Source organism: Cryptomeria japonica, unplaced genomic scaffold (genome assembly GCF_030272615.1).
Source record: "Cryptomeria japonica unplaced genomic scaffold, Sugi_1.0 HiC_scaffold_428, whole genome shotgun sequence".
NCBI classification, from domain to species: Eukaryota; Viridiplantae; Streptophyta; class Pinopsida; order Cupressales; family Cupressaceae; genus Cryptomeria; species Cryptomeria japonica.
The window spans coordinates 117,394-125,743 of NW_026729248.1; the positions used below are offsets into that span (position 1 = coordinate 117,394).

The 8,350-nt window shown below is 63.0% G+C and overlaps 2 non-coding genes across 2 annotated transcripts; both read left to right on the plus strand.

Moving 5' to 3' along the window:
- LOC131871591 (5S ribosomal RNA) lies at positions 1-119 on the plus strand. The gene has a single exon (XR_009369805.1). It is a non-coding gene; the product is annotated as a 5S ribosomal RNA (ribosomal RNA).
- A 7,804-nt stretch (positions 120-7,923) lies between these two features.
- LOC131871592 (5S ribosomal RNA) lies at positions 7,924-8,042 on the plus strand. The gene has a single exon (XR_009369806.1). It is a non-coding gene; the product is annotated as a 5S ribosomal RNA (ribosomal RNA).
- Positions 8,043-8,350: the final 308 nt, after the last annotated feature.

Consider the following 8,350-nt stretch of genomic DNA (forward strand, 5'->3'; position numbering starts at 1 on the left):
GGGTGCGATCATACCAGCGTTAGTGCACCGGATCCCATCAGAACTCCGCAGTTAAGCGCGCTTGGGCCGGAGTAGTACTGGGATGGGTGACCTCCCGGGAAGTCCCGGTGTTGCACCCTTTTTTAGTTTTTCGCCGGGCGTCGCAATGCTATTTGAATAAACCTTTTGCCCGTTTGCGTTCTCGTCGGGGCCGGGCCGGGCCGGGGTGCGCTGCCCGCACTACCGCGCGCGCGGGGGCGACACCGAGCGCGCACCCGAGGCGCCCCGAGCACACAGGCCACGGTGCAACCCGGGCGTTGTGCGCGCACCCCGGTGCGCCCGAGGTGCTGCGCGCGCACCCAGGTGAAATCGGTGTGCACCTCGGCCAGTGCGCGCTCGGTCGAGTCGCGCACGTTGGCCAAGGTGCACGGTGATGTTTCTTACTCTAAGGTTCCGCACCAGACGCCCGGGACAGGTGAGCGAAGCTGGGCGGGGCCGGGTGCGCGGCCGGGGCAGGTGCACGCAGCTGGAGAGAGCTTTGGAGCACACTTCGGAGCGCACCAATGATGCGCTCCATTCAAAAGTTTCCTGAAAAGGCAAAAAAAGTTGAGATTATAGAATTTCCCACTTGAGAGATTGTAAAAAAAAAAAATTTAAAATGAAGGAAACGCGGGTGCCAAGGTGTGCGCAGCCCAGCCAAGGTGTGCGCACCAAGGCGCCCACCCTGGCGAAGGTGCACGCAAGGTGCGCACCCGAGGCAAACCGGACAATTAACCCAACTTTCGACTTCGCGCGCACCTTGGAGCGCACTTCGGAGCGCTCCTTGGTGCGCACCAATCTTGGGCACCTCGGAGTGCACCATGGCGCCCACCAAGGTGCGCACCCGGGGCAAACCGAGCTCCGACTTCGTGCGCACCTTGGAGCGCACGAAAGGTGCGCACCATGGCGCCCACCAAGGTGCGCAGCCCAGCCAAGGCGTGCGCATCAAGGTGCGCACCCTGGCGAAGGTGCGCACCCGGGGCAAACCGAGCTCCGACTTCGTGCGCACCTTGGAGCGCACAAAAGGTGCGCAACCCAGCCAAGGTGTGCGCACCCCGGTCAAACCGAGCTCCGAATCGTGCGCACCAGAGGTGCACGCCATCGTGCGCACCTTGGAGCACACTTCGGAGCCCTCCTTGGTGCGCGCCGATGTTGCGCACCTCGGAGCGCACCCGGGGAAAACAATGCAATTAACCCGACTTTCGACTTCGTGGGCACCTCGGAGCGCTCTCGGGTTCGCACCTCGGAGCACACCGAGGTGCGCACCTTTGATGCGCTGCCTTCACCAATTTCCAGAAAAGGCAAGAAAACATTGAGAAGGTGTGCGCACCGAGGTGCCCACCCTGGCGAAGGTGCACGCGAGGTGCGCACCCGGGGCAAACCGGGCTCCGACTTCGTGCACGCCGCACCTTGGAGCACACTTCGGAGCGCTCCTTGGTGCGCACCAGGGCGCGCAACCCAGCCGAGGTGCCCACCCCGGCGAAGGTGCACGCGAGGTGCGCACCCGGGGCAAACCGGGCTCCGACTTCGTGCACGCCATGGTGCCCACCGCGGCGAAGGTGCACGCGAGGTGCGCACCCGGGGCAAACCGGGCTCCGACTTCGTGCACGCCGCACCTTGGAGCACACTTCGGAGCGCTCCTTGGTGCGCACCATGGTGCCCACCAGGGCGCGCAACCCCGCCGAAGGTGCACGCGAGGTGCGCACCCGGGGCAAACCGGGCTCCGACTTCGTGCACGCCGCACCTTGGAGCACACTTCGGAGCGCTCCTTGGTGCGCACCATGGTGCCCACCAGGGCGCGCAACCCCGCCGAAGGTGCACGCGAGGTGCGCACCCGGGGCAAACCGGGCTCCGACTTCGTGCACGCCATGGTGCGCACCGCGGCGAAGGTGCGCACCCGGGGCAAACCGGGCTCCGACTTCGTGCACGCCGCACCTTGGAGCACACTTCGGAGCGCTCCTTGGTGCGCACCAGGGCGCGCAACCCAGCCGAGGTGCCCACCCCGGCGAAGGTGCACGCGAGGTGCGTACCCGGGGCAAACCGGGCTCCGACTTCGTGCACGCCGCACCTTGGAGCACACTTCGGAGCGCTCCTTGGTGCGCACCATGGTGCCCACCAGGCCGCGCAACCCAGCCAAGGTGTGCGCACCAAGGTGCACGCGAGGTGCGCACCCGGGGCAAACCGGGGTCCGACTTCGTGCACGCCGCACCTTGGAGCACACATCGGGGCGCTCCCGGGTTCGCACCGGCGTTGCGCACCGTGGTGGGCACCTCGGAGCACACCAAGGTGGGCAGCGAGGTGCGCACCTTTGATGCGATGCCTTCACTAATTTCCATAAAAGGCAAAAAAAAAACGAGATTTTAAAATTTCCGTTTTGAAAGATAGTGAGAAAAAGGGAATGCTGGTGCCATCTTGAGCCCGCCCTGGTGCGCAGCCCAGCCAAGGTGTGCGCACCAAGGTGCCCACCCTGGCGAAGGTGCGCGCCCGGGCAATTAACCCAACTTCCAACTTCGCGCGCGCCAGGGTGGGAGCGCACCCAACAACCGGGCCTGGGAAGAGCCAATGCGAGAAACCCCACCAAACGCTCTGACAAAAAAAGAGGGGGCGCTCCAGTAACCCCGCTTCGGAGCGCACCCTGGGCAAACCCAGCCAAGGTGCCCACCCCGGCCAAGGTGCAGGCGAGGTGCGCACCCGGGGCAAACCGGGCTCCGACAACGTGCACGCCGCACCTTGGAGCACACTTCGTAGCGCTCCCGGGTGCGCACCTCAGAGCACACCAAGGTGGGCAGCGAGGTGCGCACCTTTGATGCGCTGCCTTCACTAATTTCCAGAAAAGGCAAAAAAAAAAGGAGATTTTAAAATTTCCGTTTTGAAAGATAGTGAAAAAAACGGAACGCGCGTGCCATCTTGAGCCCGCCCTGGTGCACAGCCCAGGTAAGGTGCCCACCCTGGCAAAGGTGCGCACCCGGGCAATTAACCCTACTTCCGACTTCGTGCGCGCCAGGGTGGCAACCGGGCCTCGGAAGAGCCAATGCGAGAAACCCCACCAAACGCTCCGACAAAAAAAGAGGCGGCGCTCCAATAACCCCGCTTCGGAGCGCAGCCGGGGCAAACCCAGCCAAGGTGCCCACCCCGACGAAGGTGCACGCGAGGTGCGCACCCGGGGCAAACCGGGCTCCGACAACGTGCACGCAGCACCTTGGAGCACACTTCGAAGCACTCCCGGGTGCCCACCGGCGTTGCGCACCGTGGTGGGCAGCGAGGTGCGCACCTTTGATGCGCTGCCTTCACTAATTTCCAGAAAAAGGCAAAAAAAAATGAGATTTTAAAATTTCCGTTTTGAAAGATAGTGAAAAAAAAGGAACGCGGGTGCCATCTTGAGCCCGCCCTGGTGCGCAGCCCAGGCAAGGCATGCGCACCAAGGTGCCCACCCGAGGTGCACACCCGGGGCAAACCGGGCTCCGACTTCGTGCAGGCCGCACCTTGGAGCACACTTCGGAGCGCTCCTTGGTGCGCACCATGGTGCCCACCAGGGCGCGCAACCCAGCCAAGGTCTGCACACTAAGGTGCCCACCCCGGCGAAGGTGCACGCGAGGTGCGCACCCGGGGCAAACCGGGCTCCGACTTCGTGCACGCCATGGTGCCCACCGCGGCGAAGGTGCACGCGAGGTGCGCACCCGGGGCAAACCGGGCTCCGACTTCGTGCACGCCGCACCTTGGAGCACACTTCGGAGCGCTCCTTGGTGCGCACCATGGTGCCCACCAGGGCGCGCAACCCAGCCAAGGTGTGCGCACCAAGGTGCACGCGAGGTGCGCACCCGGGGCAAACCGGGGTCCGACTTCGTGCATGCCGCACCTTGGAGCACACATCGGAGCGCTCCCAGGTTCGCACCAGCGTTGCGCACCTTTGATGCGCTGCCTTCACTAATTTCCAGAAAAGGCAAAAAAAAACGATATTTTAAAATTTCCGTTCTGAAAGATAGTGAAAAAAACGGAACGCGGGTGCCATCTTGAGCCCTTCCTGGTGCGCAGCCCAGGCAAGTTGTGCGCACCAAGGTGCCCACCCTGGCGGAGGTGCGCGCCCGGGGCAAACCGGGCTCCGACTTCGTGCACTGCATGGTGCCCACCAAGGCGCGCAACCCAGCCAAGGTGCCCACCGCAGCGAAGGTGCACGCGAGGTGCACACCCGGGGCAAACCGGGCTCCGACTTCGTGCACGCCGCACCTTGGAGCACACTTCAGAGCGCTCCTTGGTGCGCACCAGGGCGCGCAACCCAGCCGAGGTGCCCACCCCGGCGAAGGTGCACGCGAGGTGCGCACCCGGGGCAAACCGGGCTCCGACTTCGTGCACGCCATGGTGCCCACCGCGGCGAAGGTGCGCACCTGGGGCAAACCGGGCTCCGACTTCGTGCACGCCGCACCTTGGAGCACACTTCGGAGCGCTCCTTGGTGCGCACCATGGTGCCCACCAGGCCGCGCAACCCAGCCAAGGTGTGCGCACCAAGGTGCACGCGAGGTGCGCACCCGGGGCAAACCGGGGTCCGACTTCGTGCACGCCGCACCTTGGAGCACACATCGGGGCGCTCCCGGGTTCGCACCGGCGTTGCGCACCGTGGTGGGCACCTCGGAGCACACCAAGGTGGGCAGCGAGGTGCGCACCTTTGATGCGATGCCTTCACTAATTTCCATAAAAGGCAAAAAAAAAACGAGATTTTAAAATTTCCGTTTTGAAAGATAGTGAGAAAAAGGGAATGCTGGTGCCATCTTGAGCCCGCCCTGGTGCGCAGCCCAGCCAAGGTTTGCGCACCAAGGTGCCCACCCTGGCGAAGGTGCGCGCCCGGGCAATTAACCCAACTTCCAACTTCGCGCGCGCCAGGGTGGGAGCGCACCCAACAACCGGGCCTGGGAAGAGCCAATGCGAGAAACCCCACCAAACTCTCTGACAAAAAAAGAGGGGGCGCTCCAGTAACCCCGCTTCGGAGCGCACCCTGGGCAAACCCAGCCAAGGTGCCCACCCCGGCCAAGGTGCAGGCGAGGTGCGCACCCGGGGCAAACCGGGCTCCGACAACGTGCACGTCGCACCTTGGAGCACACTTCGTAGCGCTCCCGGGTGCGCACCTCAGAGCACACCAAGGTGGGCAGCGAGGTGCGCACCTTTGATGCGCTGCCTTCACTAATTTCCAGAAAAGGCAAAAAAAAAAGGAGATTTTAAAATTTCCGTTTTGAAAGATAGTGAAAAAAACGGAACGCGCGTGCCATCTTGAGCCCGCCCTGGTGCGCAGCCCAGGTAAGGTGCCACCCTGGCAAAGGTGCGCACCCGGGCAATTAACCCTACTTCCGACTTCGTGCGCGCCAGGGTGGCAACCGGGCCTCGGAAGAGCCAATGCGAGAAACCCCACCAAACGCTCCGACAAAAAAAGAGGCGGCGCTCCAATAACCCCGCTTCGGAGCGCAGCCGGGGCAAACCAAGCCAAGGTGCCCACCCCGACGAAGGTGCACGCGAGGTGCGCACCCGGGGCAAACCGGGCTCCGACAACGTGCACGCAGCACCTTGGAGCACACTTCGAAGCACTCCCGGGTGCCCACCGGCGTTGCGCACCGTGGTGGGCAGCGAGGTGCGCACCTTTGATGCGCTGCCTTCACTAATTTCCAGAAAAAGGCAAAAAAAAATGAGATTTTAAAATTTCCGTTTTGAAAGATAGTGAAAAAAAAGGAACGCGGGTGCCATCTTGAGCCCGCCCTGGTGCGCAGCCCAGGCAAGGCATGCGCACCAAGGTGCCCACCCGAGGTGCACACCCGGGGCAAACCGGGCTCCGACTTCGTGCAGGCCGCACCTTGGAGCACACTTCGGAGCGCTCCTTGGTGCGCACCATGGTGCCCACCAGGGCGCACCCGAGGCAAACCGGGCTCCGACTTCGTGCACGCCGCACCTTGGAGCACACATCGGAGCGCTCCCAGGTTCGCACCAGCGTTGCGCACCTTTGATGCGCTGCCTTCACTAATTTCCAGAAAAGGCAAAAAAAAACGATATTTTAAAATTTCCGTTCTGAAAGATAGTGAAAAAAACGGAACGCGGGTGCCATCTTGAGCCCTTCCTGATGCGCAGCCCAGGCAAGTTGTGCGCACCAAGGTGCCCACCCTGGCGGAGGTGCGCGCCCGGGGCAAACCGGGCTCCGACTTCGTGCACTGCATGGTGCCCACCAAGGCGCGCAACCCAGCCAAGGTGCCCACCGCAGCGAAGGTGCACGCGAGGTGCGCACCCGAGGTGCACACCCGGGGCAAACCGGGCTCCGACTTCGTGCACGCCGCACCTTGGAGCACACTTCAGAGCGCTCCTTGGTACGCACCAGGGCGCGCAACCCAGCCAAGGTGCTCACCCCGGCGAAGGTGCACGCGAGGTGCGCACCCGGGGCAAACCGGGCTCGGACTTCGTGCACGCCGCACCTTGGAGCACACATCGGAGCGCTCCCGGGTTCGCACCAGCATTGCGCACCTTTGATGCGCTGCCTTCACTAATTTCCAGAAAAGGCAAAAAAAAGAAAAAAATGAGATTTTAAAATTTCCGTTTTGAAAGATAGTGAAAAAAACGGAACGCGGGTGCCATCTTGAGCCCGCCCTGGTGTGCAGCCCAGGCAAGTTGTGCGCACCAAGGCACCCACCCTGGCCAAGGTGGGTCACGGGGTGGGTCCTAGGGTGGGTAACGGGGTGGGTACTAAGGTGCGTGCCAAGGTGGGTCATAGGGTGGGTGCCAAGGTGGGCACCAGGGTGGGTGTGCACCAACCCTAGCCAGGGTAGGTCACGGGGTGGTTGTCGGGGTGGGCGTCAAGGAGCCAAGGTGGGTGGCAAGTAGCCAAGTTGCGTGCCAAGGTGGGTGTCGGGGTGGGTGCCAAGGATCCAAGGTGGGTGCCAAGGAACCAAGGTGGGTGTCTGGGTGGGTGCCGAGGTGGGAGCCAGGGTGGGTCCCAAGGTGAGTGCAAAGGTGGGTGCCAGGGTCAAGGTGAGTGCCAATGTGGGTTCCAAGGTGCCAGGGTCAGGGTGAGTGCCAATGTGGGTTCAAAGGTGCTAAGTTGGGTGCGAGGTTGGGTGCGAGGGTGGGTGGGTGCCAAGGTGTGCTAGGTGGAAGCCCGGGTGGGTCGGCATCCCATGGGTGTCGAGTTGGGTGCCTGATGGGTGCTTCTTGTCAAGTTTTAGTCGTCGGGACTCATTTCGAGCCTTAGAGGTCGTTTCTTGTCCGGTTGCCCTGTCTTCGACCTGGGAACCCAATTTTGGTCCTCGGGTCCCATTTTTTTTTGTCTCGCATCCCACTTTTGGCCTGTGGCCTTTTCGGGGTCGATTCTCGTTTTGGGCATCAGAGCATGTTTCTTCTCCTAAAACCCAATATTTGTTTATTAAGTCTCGGAACACATTTTTGTTCTCGTGGACCCATCATGGGTCTTGGAACGCATTTGTGGTCCTTGGGTCCCATTTTGCATCCCGAAACTTGTGTTTTGGTGCTTGATCCCTATTTTGGGTGCCCACCTTGCACCAAGTGCGCACCCGGGGCAAACCGAGCGCCTTGGTGCACCGGGGCAAGATCGAGCGTGCACCCGAGGCGCCCCGAACATGCACCAAGGTGCACTCGGCCCACATGTGAGCGCAGGTCGTTGCGCCCGAGGTGGTGTGTGGGCACCGCGTTGCAGACGGGACACTGCACGCACACGACGCCCCCTCCAGGTGCACGCACGTAGGCCGGGCCGGGTGCACACCCGACGCCCTAGCAAGGTGCGCGCACCCGGGCAGGGCTCACACTTGGCGAACGGGGCGCACTTCGCGAGGGAGGGTGTGCACCTCGACGGGGGTGGGTGGCCGGGGTGGATTCGCACGTGGGTCGCGGTTTGCTAAGTACACACTGCGACAAGCTCATAACGGGTGCGATCATACCAGCGTTAGTGCACCGGATCCCATCAGAACTCCGCAGTTAAGCGCGCTTGGGCCGGAGTAGTACTGGGATGGGTGACCTCCCGGGAAGTCCCGGTGTTGCACCCTTTTTTAGTTTTTCGCCGGGCGTCGCAATGCTATTTGAATAAACCTTTTGCCCGTTTGCGTTCTCGTCGGGGCCGGGCCGGGCCGGGGTGCGCTGCCCGCACTACCGCGCGCGCGGGGGCGACACCGAGCGCGCACCCGAGGCGCCCCGAGCACACAGGCCACGGTGCAACCCGGGCGTTGTGCGCGCACCCCGGTGCGCCCGAGGTGCTGCGCGCGCACCCAGGTGAAATCGGTGTGCACCTCGGCCAGTGCGCGCTCGGTCGAGTCGCGCACGTTGGCCAAGGTGCACGGTGATGTTTCTTACTCTA